A 19,137-nucleotide genomic window follows, 5' to 3' on the forward strand; every position below is an offset into this window, starting at 1 on the left:
AGTTGCACAATCCTTTTTTGCTCCTGACTGGAACATTCATCAAACACAGTACGGATAAAAGATACTGGTGTAATCAATGAAGGGGAAATATTAGTCATACAGTGGAGTGATAAAGGCTCACGGTCCAGGCCAGAGTGACAGACAGAGCTACTAGTGACCCTGTTTCATTAATCCACCAGTCATCACTTCTTCATACACGCGCAGGCTAATGTGATATCAGAGAGCAGCCTTAAAATAAAGAAGCAGTGTCCCACACCTAGACAGAAGCTGATATTTGTGATATTAGAGGGCTGTTTTAGAGGTCACTGGGCACTGCGAGACACTGTGACTCAGTTTGTTTGCAAATGAAGCAGTTCAACTGAAATGCTGTCTCATTATGAACACTGTAGTCTGCCATTCCCAGAACCCTCTTGCGATCTCTGGGTCACTGACTGATTGAGCTTTGCCAAAAACGCACTCTGGATTTTGTTTTACTTGGATGAAGCATGACAAGGATCCTTCGGCCCTCGTCATGAATACACTGTACAGTTTATACTTCTTACAGTTCTTGAAATGGTGGGAGGACAGCAATTAAACCGTCATTTGAAAGACATAAAAGAAGAATGAGGCCTTTCTAGCGCTAGCTGTGCACGCTCACCCACAACAGCTTGACTAAATTACACAAATTAACAGCTTTAACCATTTAGGGAACATATATTTTATCCAAAATGTTCATGTCAACATTGGTTAAGAAAAGAATCATGCTACTGCCAAGATTGCGTTTTAATTAGTGAAAATAACTCTGAACTATCAGTCAATATACAGTAGGACAAGGAGAGGAATAAAGAGGCTAGGAAGGGAAATTTGTCAAAATAAATGTTTTTATTATAATATAATATTAGATAATATAATATGATATATTTTTATTTCAACTTATTCCCTAATTTCATCAGGGGTCGCCACACCAGAATGAACCGCCAAATCATCCAGCATGTGTTTTACACGGCGATGCCCTTCAAGCTGCAACCCAACACTGGGAAACAACCACACACACACTCATTCACACTTACAGCCAATTTAGTTTATTCAATTCACCTATAGTGCATGTCTTTGTTTTTTTTTTTGGGGGGGGGGGGGGGGGTAACCCTGGAGGAAACCCACACAAACACAGGGAGAACAACACAGAATTCTGAAATGTTATTTCAGAAAAGTATAATATAATATAATATAATATAATATAATATAATATAATATAATATAATATAATATAATATATTATAATATAATCAGGGCTTGACATAACAGCTTATGTTTCCTTGCGCAAAACTATGCCTGGAAATCTATAGTTTATATACCGTTTATCTATAGTTTATATACAGTTTATCTATAGTTTATATACAGTTTATCTATAGTTTATATACAGTTTATCTATAATTTATCTATAGTTTATCTATAGTTACCTGATGATCTGGGACCTTTAGTGTGGACAAACTACTGTGTAGAATTTTAGATAAATGAGAGTATTTTTTTTAGATGTCAGTTGTTTTTTAAAAGAACATTTAGTGGAATAAAAAGTGTATGTATACAGCAATATTTAGCTTGTTTGACACTTTTTCTTTTAAGTTTGTGGCAGAGGGAAAAAAGTTAAATCATTAGTGTTGTGGCATGTGGAAATAACACATAACTTAAATCAAGTAATTTTACCATGCCGATGTTAAATTTATGCAAATATATTTTCTCAACAACAAAATTGTGATCAAAAAAGTTAATGTCCAGCCCTGAATGTAATATAAAATAACATACAAATATTTTAAACACGTTTTTATGACTTTTATGATTTGCATATTTTATAAATTCTTAATTTTACATGTAAATAAAGGTTTCAGAATTGGAGCTCCAAAAGCTTTTGCAACAGTGCCAATTTTTTGTAAATAACATCAAAAAAAAATTAATTTAGAGTTTTTGCAAAAAGAACAATTTAATAAATGTTTAAATAAAAAAAAAAAGTTCTTCATAAAACCATAGAAATCATCACTGTTACATAATACATAACCATTCTTCTAGAGAGTGTAGGATTATAACTGCACACTTTACAATGGATTTTCCTTTAACATACATGGCTATACAGTTTTTGATATTTGATAGTCTGAAGCTTGGCTGGAAACAATATTAGAGCCAGGACCTCTCGGAGCTTTAATTGAATACTCCTGTTTCAGATTTTCTCTCAGGACATGCAGGCTGCCAAGTCATGTAAGAAGTCCCTCATGTTCCAACATCCTTCTGTCAACAGAAAATGAAATACTCAAATAAAAGCACACAGCAGGAGCGACCAAATGTGAACAAGATAAGAAAATAGACCCAGAATGGGGTTTATGGGCAGGAGTGTGCTCTAAAGCCTGTTAGTTTTAGCATACGCTTGGATGAGAATCTCTACCCATAAGCCTCCGCTGTTATCTATTCACTCATATTAGCCTGCACACATTCCAAAGAGAAAAAAAGTGGCACGAAGACAGCGGGAGGGATTTGACAGAATGAGTGGGAGGCTTTGGGTTTTCTGTGCGAACACAATCCAGGTCTGTTGCTTGCCAGGAACTGCCTCTCCCAGGTCAGAGGTCACTGCTGCCGAGGGAGCATGTCTGCGAGTCTTGGTGGTGTGTTTGATCAATACTGAACAACTCCTCACACAAGATAACAAAACCTGAACAAACATGTTCGCAGTAACAACAGGTGGATTTACAGAAAAACATCTTCATGCTCTAGTTGGACTAATGATTATGGTTTTGAAAATCATCAAGTGTGAATCTGCAGTGTCTCATGCAATATCTGCAGTAGTTGGTATTAGAAAACACAAGTAATCACACTCCCTTCTGCTTTAGTCACTGAACAGACGGAAATGGTTTTCTTACATGACACGGAAAGCACTGCGCTATGAAACCCGTTCAAATAATTGCGCCAAGCAACGGCTGGTTTGTTGTTGCACTGACCAAAGCGTTAAAGTAGTGGAAGGCGCAAGCCATAATCAAAGTTCAAAACAGATCAATATTCTGCTCTGTGGATATTCAGTTCATGTATACTTATCTATGCATGAGCTACACATGCTCATCGGAAAAGCAACGTCTGCTTAAATAATGAGCTGACAGGACATTTCTATGTTGTATATTTGCTCCTGCTGCTTGCAATATTGCTATACTGTGCTGTCATGGCAATGCTTGTAAAAGTATGCCTCTCAACCGGTTCAGTCAATAAAATGTTTTTTTTAAGTAGTTATGTAGTAAATGTAGTTATTTAGTTGAATTAAAAATAATCTTATAAAATTATATTATTAAATAATACATAATTATTATAACAAAAATTCAGTTTTTATTTTGGCCAAGTCCATCCAGAATATTCGGTTTTGATCAGAATTTCAAAACAAAAAATTCTATTTTGTCATCATTTACTCACCCTTTACTTGTTTCAAATATTTCTTTCTTCTCAAAGATTATACTTTGTAGAACAGTGGTAATCATTGACTTCCACAGTGTTTGTATTTCCTATAGAAGTCAATGGTTACAAGTTTCTAACATCCTTTCAGCATTCTTAAAAATATCTTCTTTTGTGCTTAACAGAATAAAGAAACTCATAAAGATTTGGAAACACTTGATGATGATCTAATTAATTTTTGTGATAAATTATAACTTTAAATGTTGCCAGAGATTCGGACCCCATAACCGGTATTCTACTGTACAAAAGTTATTTACACTTAAATACACAGTATTTGGATACCCGAGGTATTTTACATTGGTTAATTTTCATATTTTCCATTTGACACATGTACAAGTTATAGCTCAAATGAAAGATCTTGCTGGTGCTCATATGGTTCTAGCATTCTTTTTACTCAATTATATTCACATATCAAACAGTTGTTGAATGAATGGCGATGTTTCCATGGCGCAGAAGTGAAAACAATACATTTATGATCAATAAGCAGCCCCAGATAGCACAGACAGCTGTCATCTCTTACCTTATGCTGTGTGCTTCAGGGCCATTTCTTCTGTTTTTGAGGTGATGTGCATAAGTAATCCTTTTATATGTCTGACCTGGTCCAAACACAGAGAATTATGTTTGATCAAACAAAAGAATAGTGAAATATGAAAACAATGATTGGTCCCTGTGGCTTGTATAGCACCTTTCATTAGTTGGAAAACAATAACTTTTGCATAGATTATGGTAGAGGCATTTTTCTTTTATTTCTATGATCTATGTTCCAGAACCACCAAAATTAATTACAGCACCCTAGACCACACAGAACCTAAAGGGTACACTTTCAAATTTGAGTTTATAAAAAAAAAATTAACAAAGCGCCTCTTTTTTTTAGGTGTTTATTATTACACAGACAACATATACAGATATTTTAAAAACTTTCAATAGTGTTTTATGAAAATTCAAAGGGTTTTCTTTAAAATTATACAAAATTTTTGCATTTACACCTCTGCATGTTGATTTGAAAAGCTTTCCAGGAAAATCCAGGAAAATCCCAAAATAACTGCAGAGTTTAACTGGTTAAAATATCTAAAAAGCAAATTCATCTATGATAAAACATTCCAAACAACTCAATTGGTTTAATGAATGCCTTCTGAGGCAAAGTGATCTCCATAAGTAAACAAATCTATTCATTTCCACTGTAAAAGCCCAGGAAATTCACCATTCCTTTTGCTTCAACCAGTTTACAGGTCAGATGTGTCATCTCCTCCAACACTTTCTCAGAATTTGAAGCTAATTAGTTTTACCATGAGCAACTGTTTTTAAACATCTATCAGCTCCAAATCAAACATGGCCTGCTCAGTTTTAGTTGCTGTTACATTCGTAGCATAAACCTAAAACAAGGGTGAAGAACACAGTGAACTGAGTCAATATGGTTTCCTCATACAAGCATGTAACAGTGATAATAGTTTACAGTCTCGAGTATACTGCAGATATTTCTCTTGAAAAACCTATTACTTTACTTCAGAGGCATTTATTAACTCTATATATTAGAGTGTATTACTCTTTTGTGTATTACTTTAATTATGGATGTGCTTATTAAAGCTTTAGAAACTCAAGCACCACAGGATATTAAAGGGATAGTTCACACCAAAACTAAAATTCTGTCATTATTTCCTCACCGTTCACTTGCTTGAGTTTCTTCTGTTAAATACAAAAGAATGTATTTTTAAAACTTGAAAACTTACATGAAAATTTACTTACAACACTTACATGTTTCTAACAATCTTCAAACACTGTATTTTGTGTTCAGCAGGAAAAATAAACTAAAACAGATTTGGATAAGACTGAGAGAAAACTTTCATTATTGTGTGAACTATCGCTTCATTATTACTCTGGTTGTGTTCGTCTGAGGTGTAAACATCAACAATGGCTTTGAGGTTAAGTAAATTATTGGATAATTACTATTTTTGGGTGAACTATTCCCTTGGAGCTCCAATAACAACAAACTCAAAAGTGCAGTCTGATGTGATGTAATTTCGGATAAACTTTGGCCCAATCAATTTTGCTTTGGAGTTTGTTTGCGCAGTTCGAAGCAGCAAATCTTCTGGAAAAAAGTCCCACTGTCTGCCAGACACATCTGAGCTCAAATTGGTCAGGGGTGAGGATGTATCTAACAGGTAGGTGTATCTTATGGGCTCCACATTTGTTAATGTGAAAATCTTCTATTGTTAATTTCTTCTATTCTGTAATGTTGAACAGCTCTTTTTTCACTGCTTCCATTTTTGATGTGAGCATATTATATTTATAGCCAATGTTATTGGCTGGACACGGCAGCATTTATTAACATATTTAATATTTTCAGCACCAGGACGTTCACTAATAACATATGGTGTTTAGGTATTTCTAATGTCTTTTTAGCCCAAAATGAAGAATGCAAATTAGGTATATTGGACCTGTAGATTCTGTGTCTGTGAGATCTGAGTGTTACAGTCTCATCTGAACAGCAAATCAGTTCCCACCCAATCACCACCCAAGTAGTTTCACCCCAACACAAAGATCTGGATTCACACATGAGGGTGTTGACTCTCTCAACAACTGGTCTTTCAGTGTGTCAGGAGGTCAAATTCCTGAAGATCTCCACTGTGAAAACCACCTGGATGAATGGCAAAACATGTTTGGTAAATGGAAAATATACGCCCATGGGCTTTAAAACAATTGCTAAGATAAGGAGATTTCCATTTTTCAGAACTTTCTTCATTGTGTGTTCAAGTTAAACTGCCTGAACCACATGGTGCTCATTCTGGAAAGATCAACACTCTCATGCAAATGTACTTATTTAAATAGGATTACTAAAGATTCATCAGCAATTTAATTTAAATACAATTTGAAGTACAAGAAACTACTATTTCAATCTTTCTACTTCAACGTTTCATTTAATGTGTTCAATTCTTGCAGTTAATTGTAAAATTAATTGCAGTTTTTGAATGAAAAACCCACTTCTTTTTCAGTGTAATAAATTCACTCACTCACTGATCCTTCGTCTTTGTCCTTCCTCCACAGAGGAATGATCTGCCAATTACTCTGGCATATGTTTTCCAGCTAAAGTGTAATAAATTATTATTAATAGTTGTTTTAGTACTAGTAGTCATTGTAGTCATTAGTTTAGTTAGTTTAGTTTAAACTTTATTGTCCGTTGGAGACAGGAAATTTTTATTTAAAACTGGATTTAAGACAACAATTGCATACATGCAACAATCACAAAATAACAACAACATAAGTTAAAGGTTTAAAAACCAAATTATCCCCATACATATTACTGCAGATCATTCTTGACAACCACCCCATTCACTTCAAACAGTGATCCGATTTAAGACAACTGCAATTGGGATAAATGACTTTTTATAAGCATTTCATCTGGCTTTAGGAGTTCTAAACCTGCGTCCTGATGGTAACACTTCAAAAGCTGCACATGTTTTGTGTAGCACATGTTTTTACGCAGCTGATGCCCTTCCAGCTGCAACTCATATTGGGAAACATCCATACACACTCACACGCTACAGAAAATTTAGACTACTCAATGCACCTGTACGGCATACATGGGACTGTGGGGGAAACCAGAGAAACCCAACTGACCCAGCCGAGACTCGAACAAGTGACCTTATTGCTGTGAGGCGACAGAACTACCTACTGCGCCACTGCGTCGCCTAGAACATGGAATTATAATTATAAAAATAATCATTTATATTTATATAGCGCTTTTAACAACTTAATTCTCCACAAAAAAAGATACAGAAGTGAAAAAAGTTTTGTATAACAATAAAAGTAAAACATTCAAATTAAAACATTTCACATAGATAAAAACCTTTAATATCTAGAATCATAAAACACATACACACCTCACAAATAGGCGAGCGTAAAGTACATTTTGGAGGGAATTTATTTATTCATTTTTTATTTATTTATAGAGCACATTTAAAAACAGTCACAAGACTGACCAAAGTGCTGTATATAAGACAAAGTAAAGTAAAAAGACAAAATATAAAAACATCGAAATAAGACAAGAGAAAATGTAAAAATGTAGCAGTAGAAAGGATTATTAAGGTAACATTAAATAGTTAAGCTAAAAATGTGCGTTTTAAGAAGTGATGTAAAAATAGATAGTGATGGGACCATTCTAATCTCAAGGGCCAAGGTGTTCCATAACCGAGGACCTGCCACAGAAAAAGCCTCTACATTTCTGTCCCCTCTAGGATTTGAACAATCTAAAATATTATACATGTCCAATTAAATAGGGAAGCTAGATTCAGAGCCTCAGTCAAGAAAAAGAAAGCCCGGTCATCCATAGAGTGCAAACAAGTGATATTCATCATTCATTCATTTTCCTTCGGCTTAGTCCCTTATTTACCAAGGGTCGCCACAGTGGAATGAACCGCCAACTATTCTGGCATATGTTTTACGAAGTGGATGCCCTTCCAGCCGCAACCAGTACTGAGAAACAACCATACACTTTTACTACGGCCAGTTTAGTTTATCCAATTCACCTATAGCGCATGTCTTTGGACTGTGGAGGAAACCAGAGCAACTGGAGGAAACTTATATAAACATGCCCGGCCAGGACTCGAACCAGAAACGTTTTCGCTGTGAGGTGACAGTGCTAACCACTGAGCTACCATGAAGTGTTATAAATAAAGAAGTGTTATAAATAATGATTTTTTTAAAATTGCTAATACAGAATTATTAGCCCCCCTTTGATTTTTTTTTCTTTTTTAAATATTTCCCAAATTATGTTTAACAGAGAAAGGAAATTTTCACAGTATGTCTGATAATATTTTTTTCTTCTGGGCAAAGTCTTATTTGTTTTATTTCGGCTAGAATAAAAGCAGTTTTTAGTTTTTTATGAACCATTTAAAGGACAAATTTATTAGCCCCTTTATTTCTATCCGATTGTCTACAGAACAAACCATCAATTTACAATAACTTGCCTAATTACCCTAACCTGTCTAGTTAACCTAGTTAATCGAGTTAACCTTCAAATGTCACTTCAAGCTGTATAGAAGTGTCTTGAAAAATATGTAGTCAAATATTATTTACTGTCATCATGGCAAAGATAAAATAAATCAGTTTTTAAAAATGAGTTCTTAAAATTATTATGTTTAGAAATGTGTGGAAAAAATTTGCTCTCCGTTAAACAGAAATTGGGGGAAAAAATAAACAGGGGGGTGAATAATTCAGGGGGGCTAATAATTCTGACTTCAACTGTGTGCTAATTTTACTAATTAAAAATCAATAAAAAATTTTAGGTGCACTGATTCATTAGGGTTATTAAATCTTTTTAAGGTGACTGATTGCAAACAATTTATATTGGCTATATTTAAACAATTAAATTAAGTTGAACATTGCTAAATTTAATTTGATTGTCTAAATCTAGATATATAAATTGTTTGCAACCAGTCACCTTAAAAAGATTTAGTAAACCCAATGAATCCTTTTTTTCAGCGTGACACATAGATTGCTATTTACATATTATATCAATATAAACCAAAAAAACAACAACAACAAAAACAACAACAACACAAGCCACATTGTGTAAATGCTATAATGAATTACTCATTGCACTCCTCAGAATCAGGAATGTTTTCCTTCAAAAAACAGGTACAGGTATCTGCAATACTGGCATTGCTGGTTCTATGCATTCCATTAAAAAGCAAAGCATCGCCCATCCCTATCGTTGACCCCCGGAGCCTACAAGACCTCAGACTGGATTGTCTTTCGCTGAGGTGGAAGTTCCTGTAGAGCAGGACAAAAACATTAACAGGAACCCAATTTCAGAGGTTACCCCCTATCTTCCTGTACTCATGGAAAAGTCAACAGACACACACACGCATGCACACTGAATCAGGGGCAGAACCAAACCTTTAAATAATAAGACAATGACTGAGACTGAATGAATGAAATACAATAGCGAGGCCTGCAGAGTCGAATGTTTCATCCTTAGTCACACACACTGATTAAAACCCAGAGATGTGTGTGTCATTTTCAGCTCATTCCCGTCAACTAATACCTGAGACATGCGCGGCTGATGCATGGCCTTCACACTGGACATTTACTTTCATACAACAGTGCCACTCTCCACAAACATATGAGGTATTTTTCTGACTAAAGTATCAGTCATAAGCAATGGAGGGAGAGCGGGAGAGGTCAGCAGGGTTGCCAGATCAAAGCCAAGCCCTCCTACAATTGGGGTTTTTTGAGAGAGCTCTGAGGCTGGGCGTTGTTTTGATGTTTCTCAAAAGACAGGACAAAAAATTGTGAAACAGTCTTGATGCTGTTAACTAAAACTGTGTGTGTGTGTGTGTGTGTGTGGGGGGGGTTGTTGATTGAAATTTAGCTGAAATAATTTAATTAGATTTGAAAGAAATAACAAATAGAGTGTAATAATTATAATAAAAATATGAAATGTAAATATTAGATAAAATATCAAATTAATAGACAAATATTTAATCAAATAAGTGTAAATTAAGGTTGAAATGATAAGGAATTCCTTTTAAATAATTTTAATCTTAATTTCAATAAAAGCTTCATTTTGTTCATTCATTCATTCATTTTCTTGTCGGCTTAGTCCCTTTACTAATCTGGGTTCGCCACAGCGGAATGAACCGACAACTTATCCAGCAAGTTTTGCCCTTCCAGCCGCAACCCATCTCTGGGAATTATCCACACACACACTCATACACAACGGACAATTTAGCTTACCCAATTCACCTGTACCACATGTCTTTAGACTGTGGGGGAAAGTGGAGCACCCGGAGGAAACCCACGCGAATGCAGGGAAAATATGTAAACTCCACACAGAAACACCAACTGAGCCAAGGATCAAACCAACGACCCAGCGACCTTCTTGCTGTGAGGTGACAGCACTACCTACTGCGCCACTGCGTCGCCCATTTTGTTAATGTTTAAGCTAATAAATTATTAAAATTAGGGAATTAATAATTATTATTACAATAACAAATCAACCCTAAGTGTTTAGATTTAATTATATATTTTTTATTTAACATGCCTTGAATTCAAATCTATTAGATAATTATCTAAATAAAATGATCTGTACTTATATTGTTCATGACTAACTTTAATATGAGTTTATATTAACATTGATAATGTATCTTTTGTAAATTATAAATATACATAACGTCGCTGGTTTGAGTCTCGGCTGAGCCAGTTAGCATTTCTGTGTGGAGTTTGCATGTTCTCCCTGTTTAAGCGTGGGTTTCCTCCGGGTGCTCCGGTTTCCCCCACAGTCCAAACATGCGCTATAGGTGAATTAAATAAGCTAAATTGGCTGTAGTGTATGACTGTGAATGTGAGTGCGTATGGGTGTTTCCCAGTACTAAGTTGCATCTGGAAGGGCATCTGCAGCGTAAAACATTTGCTGGATAAGTTGGTGGTTCATTCTGCTATGGTGACCCCTGATAAATAAAGAAATTAAGCCAAAGGAAAATTAAATGAAATTAAATAATATAAAAGATGTTTTATTTGGCAATGCTGTTTTAAGCTAACAAATGTATTTAAGTATTATTAATACAACAAATCTACCCTGAGTTTTTAAGATTCATTCTTTATATTCTACTTGTTTACTTGAACATATCTTAAATCCAATTATGATTAACTGTAATATAAGTTTATATTAGTATTGCTATTATATATATTTTAAATAAAATAACAAACCTCAACCTAAACTGTAATATGCCGATTCACAGTCATGGGCTACTGATTTTAGTTTTATTCTTTATATTTCCACTTTTTTTTTTTTTCTAAAAATTCCAATTTAACAATTCACTAAATCAAATCATTAATGTTTTATAAGATATTTAACATTCTGAATATTTATATTTTGATCAAATAAACTAATTTAAATTAAAATATTTATTATAATAAAATACTTAGTGTTATTAACAATCTTAAAGAGATTAAAATTTTTACAAATTATAAAATTAAGAGTCAAAGCTCTTTTGACATTTAAGTTCTGCCATCATTTATTCACTCGTCTAAAACTTAACTGAAATTCTTTCTTCTGTTGGACACAAAAGAAGATATTTAGAAAAATGCTGGTAGCTAATTTTTGTAGTATTTTTTATACTATAAAAGGTCTATGAGGATGGCACAGTGGCACAGTGGGTAGCGTTGTCGCCTCACAGCAAGAAGGTCGCTGGTTTTAGCCTCGGCTGGGTCAGTTGGCATTTCTGTGTGGAGTTTGCATGTTGTCCCCTTGGGTTTCCTCCAGGTGCTCCGGTTTCCCCCAGAGTCCATAGACATGCGCTATAGGTGATTTGGTTAAGTTAAATTGTCCATAGTGAATAAGTGTGTATGGATGTTTCCCAGTGATGAGTTGCAGCTGGAAGGGCATTCGCTGTGTAAAACATGTGCTGGATAAGTTGGCCGTTCATTCCGCTGTGGCGACCCCAGATTAAAAAAGGGACTAAACTGAAAAGAAAATGAATGAATGAATGACAGTCAATGAGCCCCAGCAACCAGCATTCTTAAAAATATCTTCTTTTGTGTGTTCAACAGAAGAAATTCAAACATGTTAAAAAAACACATGAGGGGGAGTACATAATAAGGTAATTTACATTTTTTGATGAACTATCCCTTTATTATATTTAAAATGAATACAATAAATACAGACTCATGCCATTTAGACACCTCTGTTCCAAAGCAACTTCATTACAATCCTATATAGACAAATTAAACACCTTAGAAACCATACAGCAATACCATGGAAACCAACTAAAACACTATAACATTGTAATGGTGAAAATTCCAGTCTGCCACATTTAAACTGGAACATTTCAGAAGTGATGAGAGCAACACAAGGAGTGCTTGTTGTCAATGTCTGGAACCAAATAATAAATCAGTGCACCAAAATGAGTAAGGAGGCCCATGTTCCTACAGCTTCTATCCCTCTCGTGCCCAGCTGTGAAACATCATTATGCAGTTTATTATGTCTCCAAGAATGCTGGGTAATACGACTCTGGGGTCCCGGCCAGATGAATGCACCACTGAATCATCGGACGGGATTTTCTTGACCTTCTTACAGAGCCTCCAGACATGGTGAAGATGCCACTGTCCGCCTAAATGTCACAGACATGCACGAAAAGTCCTTCCTGGTGTTCTGGTAATTCATCTTTCAACACAAAGGCTGAAAATATTCTCACAGTCATAAGCCAACACTTTCTGTTGCTACACACACACTGTTGGTATTGGTGGTTTACGAGGACTCTCTATAGACGTAATCAACACTCGCCCAACCGCCAAATGCGATTCCATTCATTAATTTTCTTTTCGGCTTAGTCCTTTTATTAATTAGGGGTCACCACAGCGAAATGAACTGCCAACTTTTCCAGCAAATTTTTTACGCAGCAGATGCCCTTCCAGCCGCAACCCAACACTGGGAAACACCCATATACTGCATTCACACACACACACATCGCTACGGACAATTTAGCTTATTCACTTCACCTATAGCACATGTCTTTGGAATGTGGGGGAAACTGGAGCACCCGGTGGAAACCCATGACAACACGGGAAGAACATGCAAACGCCACACAGAAATGCCAACTGACCCAGCAGGGGCTCAAATCAGTGACCTTCTTGCTGTGAGGCAATCATGCTGCGCCACCATGAGATTTCAGGTTGATTATAATTTTTCAATTCTAGGTTTCTTAAAGGTGCCCTACAATGACAATCTGGGTATACCAAAGCATGGTAGAATTATTAAAGCTCAGTATATGGAAATGGGCATACCTTAAGCCTCAGACACCATTGTTTACTTGTTTTCATGGAAATTCCACGAGCGTAAAACCCTGTTGGACAACAGGCCAATCAGAAGACAAAACAAGTGATGAGACTCACGGGCCAAGCCCTCCGCATTTGCATGTATGTCTACTTTAGGTCATTCATCCGGACCTGACGAGCAGCCATGTCATCAAGCTCTGATATCATAAAAAAAGCTCTGAGATCCTAAATATGCAGGCCTCATACAGCGTTTGATAAGCATTTTCGTTAGATAAGCAACATTTTCTAGTGAGACAACAATGATAATTTTCCTTCCTTGGTTATTTTACATTTCACTTACTATGCATGTGGGACTTTTATTTTGAAAACCCGAGTGCCAATTTGTTTACTGTGCGTTACTGGGCAACAACAGTTTATATTTGTTGGTGTTTATCTTACATCATGCTGTGTGTGTGTGTGTGTGTGTGTGTGTGTGTGTGTGTGTGTGTGTGTGTGTGTGTGTGTGTGTGTGTGTGTGTGTGTGTTTGTAGGAGCGGCAAGTCAAAGCGGGCTCATTAACATTCACGACACAAACCATACAGTATATGGTCAATCATGGACCTTCTGACTTTATGGGTAATTGATGGAGTAATAAATGAGCTTAAAAAACGTTTCTGGAGATTTTTCGATTTTACCAAAGCCATAATCCCTATGTAGATATCAGAGAACAATTTGACTTATTAAATCAATGCAATATATGGCACCTATAAAAGTCACACAAATTAAAAACAAATTGCAATGCGACACTACAAAATTCCCATGAGTAATGCCTGCAACCCAGTGTTTGCTCGTCTTTGCCTGAGCAGCGTCACACAACATAAAAAAAAAGTGAAATGAATCAGGAGGGAGCTCCATGTCACTTGAGTTCAGTTTGAACTTATGTGGTAGACACTGTTGAATTGCTAAACGCATTGTGCATTTTGCATCATTCAATCCATATTGTGGTTTCTGTTCATACATTAGCATTGACTTTTAGTGTAATCTACTCATGCAATTGACTTAATTCATGCTTTTGGTGTGAACCCAGCATAAGACCAGCAGAAAAGGAATGAATCTGATGATGAAACCTGATTATGACATTTCTACTATATCTGTCCCTCATACACACATACAATGTAAATTTGAGTTTTGTGAATTTAAATGGATAGACAAAAATGTTTTTTGTTATTGTATTTCAGTGCAGAGATTGTTATTCTTCTCTGCAGCACTGCAGTATTTACAGCTGTTGTAAGTAATTTTAAATTAATTAAATATGTTGTTTAAAAATACATATTTAAAGCGTCTTTCCAATTTTCACTTTTACTGTATTTGTTAGAAGTTACTCTATTCATACAGTTTGAGCTTTAGTGTATGTATTAGTCAACATTTGAAGTGGATCAAAAAAGTTGTCCAACAAAAATGGGTGTTTTGGTTGTACATCAACTTTGTTGAAAGGTTTTGACCCACTTTAAATGCTGACTATTGTATTGACCTTATTCTAAAATGCGGAAGTGCGCCTGTTTTCGCGATTGTCTTAGAACTTCCGATTCAGTCGCCTATGGGAGAAATTACTAGGAATAATAAACGGCAGAAAATGGCCAAACTACTTGCTCAACAAACAAATGTTTGCATGACTACACAGACCAAGTAGCATAATATAATAAGAAAATATTAAATTGCAACATCAAGCAGCGTAACGAGCAGTTGTTAACGTCAAAAAATGAATGGAAGTGAATGTGACCGGAAGTCGCGAGACAAAAAGATTCAAATGGCAGCGCCCGCTCGTCAGCTGAGAATAAGGTGAATACCAGCTGGTATATTTAGCACATTATAATTTGGGTGGTCGGAGGGGTTTTAAATGACATAAATCAAGGAAAATTACTTAAAATTTAAGTAATTTTCGCAAGCCAAAGTTAAATTTAAGGATATTAAATGTATTTTCCTAATAATAAAATTGTGGCTAGTAAAAATGCATAATGCTTATTAATTTGGGAAACTACAACCCAGGCTCATTCTGGAAACGTACCGCTATATACATTTCTGGAGTGCACCAAATACATCCCAAGAACTTTGTTTTTTTTTTGTTTTGTTTTTTTTGCAGTTTTTGCGAATCCACCAGATGTCACTGTGTACACTTTTTCAGATCTCAAATTGCTTTCATGAGTGCTTTTTGCACTTGCTGTTCTCACATAAATCCACCAGAGGCCGCTGTCAACTAACTGACTGACTGATGGACTGACCCACTCTCCTTCTTCCCTAAACCAAACCAATAGTTTTTTCAAAAGCCCAAATTGGCCTGCCCACCCACTTCCTTAAATTCAACCAACTGCTCTAAAAAGCAATCCAGAAAAAGAAAAGCCCTCACCTAATTTTACCATGTTTTTAGATTTTACCACATTCTCACCACGCCCAAATTGGCTAATCGGGATGACCGGGAGAATTCCCAGTGGGCCGGTCTGTTTTTTGTCCGATGTCCCTTGCTGCTTGCACTCTCAACAGTCGCACTTTTTTCATTTATTTATTTGACCATAGCCTCACTCTTTTTATTCATAATTTTGCAGCAGCTCCGCTCTTCTTATTTATTTTCTTGCAGCCCTGTGAGCAAAATGCACCCTGCAGGTTAATGATGATGTAACTATAATTCGACCCCAAACAGTGGCACCTTAGTGAATATAAGAATTCGAATAATTAATATTAATGAATATTACACCAACTCAATGAAAATCAGATGGTTCACTACATTTATAAATCTGAAATAACTTGATCAGAAATCTAAAAAGGGGAGAAAAAGATTAAGCCATTAATAGAAAGCAATACTGTGGTTAAAAGAGTCTTGCAGGTCACGGTGCAATATTTATTTTTTATTCCAGCCGCACCAGCATAACAGCGTCATTGTGGTCCAGTGGTCAGCATGTTGCATTACGACACCGCCAACCAGTATTGGAACCTCGATGGAGTAATTACTTATTTATTTTCATTTTTATTGTTAAGACATATAATACTGTTAGGGTTGTTGAACATTTGAAGCTCTAAAGCAGCTGTTTTCTTGAAAAAGACGTAATAGTGTCATTAGAAACTGAATTGGAAATGACCTTATTTTAATATAGTCAGTCGTGAACTGAGGTGGGCCGGTATAAGGCTTGAAACTCCAGGGTCCTGATTCTCACCCTGTTATTTACTTGTTTATTTAATTTTATTTTTTTGCCTTCTGTTTTTGTCTTACCTTGCTTTCTGGAACCATTCGCCAGACTCAAACCACGTCATCGTGGTCAACTCCTCTCTGTGTCTCAAGTCTGCCGACATACATGGCGAGCTAACTGGACAAACTGGTAACATTGGGAAAGCAGTCCACACGAAGGTAAGCAGTAAGCTGGTAATCGCAAAATGAATAGCATCATAACACCCTGTAGTGTTCGATTAAAAGACAAAATGTGGCCATATGTTCCTCTGGGTACATAATTTGAGATCTCCAGAAATGTATATAGGGCTACATTTTTAGAATAAGCCTATGTTCAAAATCTACTAGCCACAGTGGCTGGTAGGAAATAAGTTAATGTCGAGCCTTAATTGTAATGTATTTTACACAGTAAAATTGCTTATTATATGGCCCTACCCCAAACACAACCCTCAAAGAAAACCTGTGGCAAAATTCGAATATGACACCAACCTGTTAAGTATAATTTTTTAAGCCTTTGAAATATGAGGACACACAGCATGTCCTGGTAAACAACCAGAGTGCAACTAGGTCATACTACTACAAGGTATACTACTGTTCTTGCAAACCACCAAAACCAGGTTTGTTTTGTTAACTGTTGGGACATTTTTAAAAACTTCTATTGTTTTTATACTATAAAAACTGTATTTTCTATTACCCTACCAGAACCCTACACCTAACCCTATCCTTAAGAGAAATGTGTGTAGGTTTACAAAAATAGTAAAAAAAAAATTATAATTAAAAACTGTATTATTTAAAGCCTTTGAAAAATAGAGATATCAGCAATGTCCTCATAATTCACCATCTCTTTGTAATACCTGTCATACACATTTTATTATGCACATGTGTGTCCTCATATATCACAAAAACAGGAACACACACAGTGTTCCAGTCTTCGCTAATTTAAGAGCTGCTGAGTGTGATTGAGCTGCTGTGGTGCTTTGAGAGGCACACAGAGCTTCTTTTCATTCAGAGAGATTTTTCCACTGCACCGGCCTATTGTAAAAGCTCAGTCTCAGTCGTAAATGAACCGGCGCCTCTGCACTCCTGTTCCAGAAGACATGCAGCTGTAGGGTCGACGCAGTTGTGAAATTTGGAGTGTAAAATTCACAAGCAGCCAGGGTGGTGTGGTAAAAAAACAAGCACAAAAAAGGCGTATGAAGGGGAAAGTTGTTTCCTGTTGCCTTGGGAATGTATTCTTGGAGCAAGTTTTACGTAAGAGGGGGAATTCTTCACACTAATTGCTGTGTGATTTTCTGAGCCTGAATATGTGCTTTGAACAAACCCTGAACCGTTAAACTTTGGCGTGTAAAATGTTGCACACTATTACAGACGCTAATGAAACCTCAAAAGAGGGAGTGTGTGATATTTATCACTTTTTATGTTTTTTTTTAACAGTGTGTCAAGTATGCCACATTCTTTCTAAAAAACAAACACTTATTGTGAATCCAGAAGTGCTGACTATATGATGAAGCCTATTTGAATGTAGTTATAATGACCCTGTAATTCAAGTTACTAAGCAAATAAAAAAATAATAATAATAAATCCCTGCATGGGTTTCTGTTTTTTGTTTTATATGCTAATTAAAGGGATAGTTCACCTAAAGATTTTGATGTGCTCACTATTTACTCACGCTCAAGTGTTCCAAACCTTCATGAGTTTCTGTCTTCTGTTGAGCATGAACGAATATATTCTGAGGAAAGGTGAAAACCTGTAACAATTGACCTCCATAGTAGGAAGAATTCAATGGTTACACACTGTAAAAAACAATCTGTTAAATAACAGGTTCCATATTTTATGATTCTCAAGTATTTTCTGTTTATTTACAGTTGTGAATTGCATTAAGTGAATCTTATTTCTGCTCTGTCGACTTTTAATGTTGAAAATTTAACTCTAGGGATTACCAAAGTTACTTTTATTACAATTTTAGTAGTTTGAAATAATATTAAGTATAAGAAACAATGCACTACCTGACAAAAGTCTTGCTGCCTTTTCAAGTTTTAGAAACAACAAATAGTAACTTGAATTCTAGTTGATCATTTTGTATCAGAAGTGGCTTATATGAAATGCAAAGGCCTCTAGATTACACTTATTTTACCAAAATAAAATATGATCATGCCTTGAGTTCTAATTATTTAATTAGGATAGTAGGGTCTGACAGACATAAGTCTTGTCACCTAACATAAATAATGTCCAGCATAGAATATAAAGTCATGGTGCAGTGGAAAAGGAATAAATATTATGTATGACTCCCATGAGCTTGGACGACTGCATCCCTACATCTCTGCAATGACTCAAATAACTTATTAATGAAGACATATGGAATGGCAAAGAAAGCGTTCTTGCAGGACTCCCATAGTTCGTCAGGATTCCTTGGATTTATCTTCAATGCCTACTCCTTCATCTTGTCCCAGACATGCTCGATAATGTGCATGTCTAGTGACTGGGCTGGCCAATCTTCAAGCACCGTGGCCTAGAGATCTGCACGGGACTAAATTTTGAATCCTGCTCCTGCCCGCACCTGCCAGGTTTTAGCCCGAACCCGACCGCTCCCGCTTATATTCGGCATTTGTTGTCCTGTTGCCTGACCCGCCCCGTTTTCTACCTGCCGCGCCCGTTTCCGCTAACGGACGGGGGGAGAACAAAACTGAAAACCCCCCAGCTATACA

The 19,137-nt window shown here is 36.0% G+C and overlaps 1 long non-coding RNA gene across 1 annotated transcript in view; it reads right to left on the reverse strand.

The window, feature by feature from the left end:
• Positions 1–1,938: 1,938 nt before the first annotated feature.
• The window catches only part of LOC147831228 (uncharacterized), a 77,850-nt gene continuing 60,651 nt past the window's right edge, over positions 1,939–19,137 (reverse strand). The window contains exons 3-4 of the long non-coding RNA XR_015523241.1: positions 3,983–4,058; positions 1,939–2,259 (exon numbers count right to left, since the gene is read on the reverse strand). This is a non-coding gene — a long non-coding RNA (uncharacterized LOC147831228). The remainder of the gene's footprint in view (positions 2,260–3,982; positions 4,059–19,137) is intronic.

Source organism: Danio rerio, chromosome 23 (assembly GCF_052040795.2).
Source record: "Danio rerio strain M-AB ecotype USA chromosome 23, GRCz13ab, whole genome shotgun sequence".
Taxonomy (NCBI): Eukaryota; Metazoa; Chordata; class Actinopteri; order Cypriniformes; family Danionidae; genus Danio; species Danio rerio.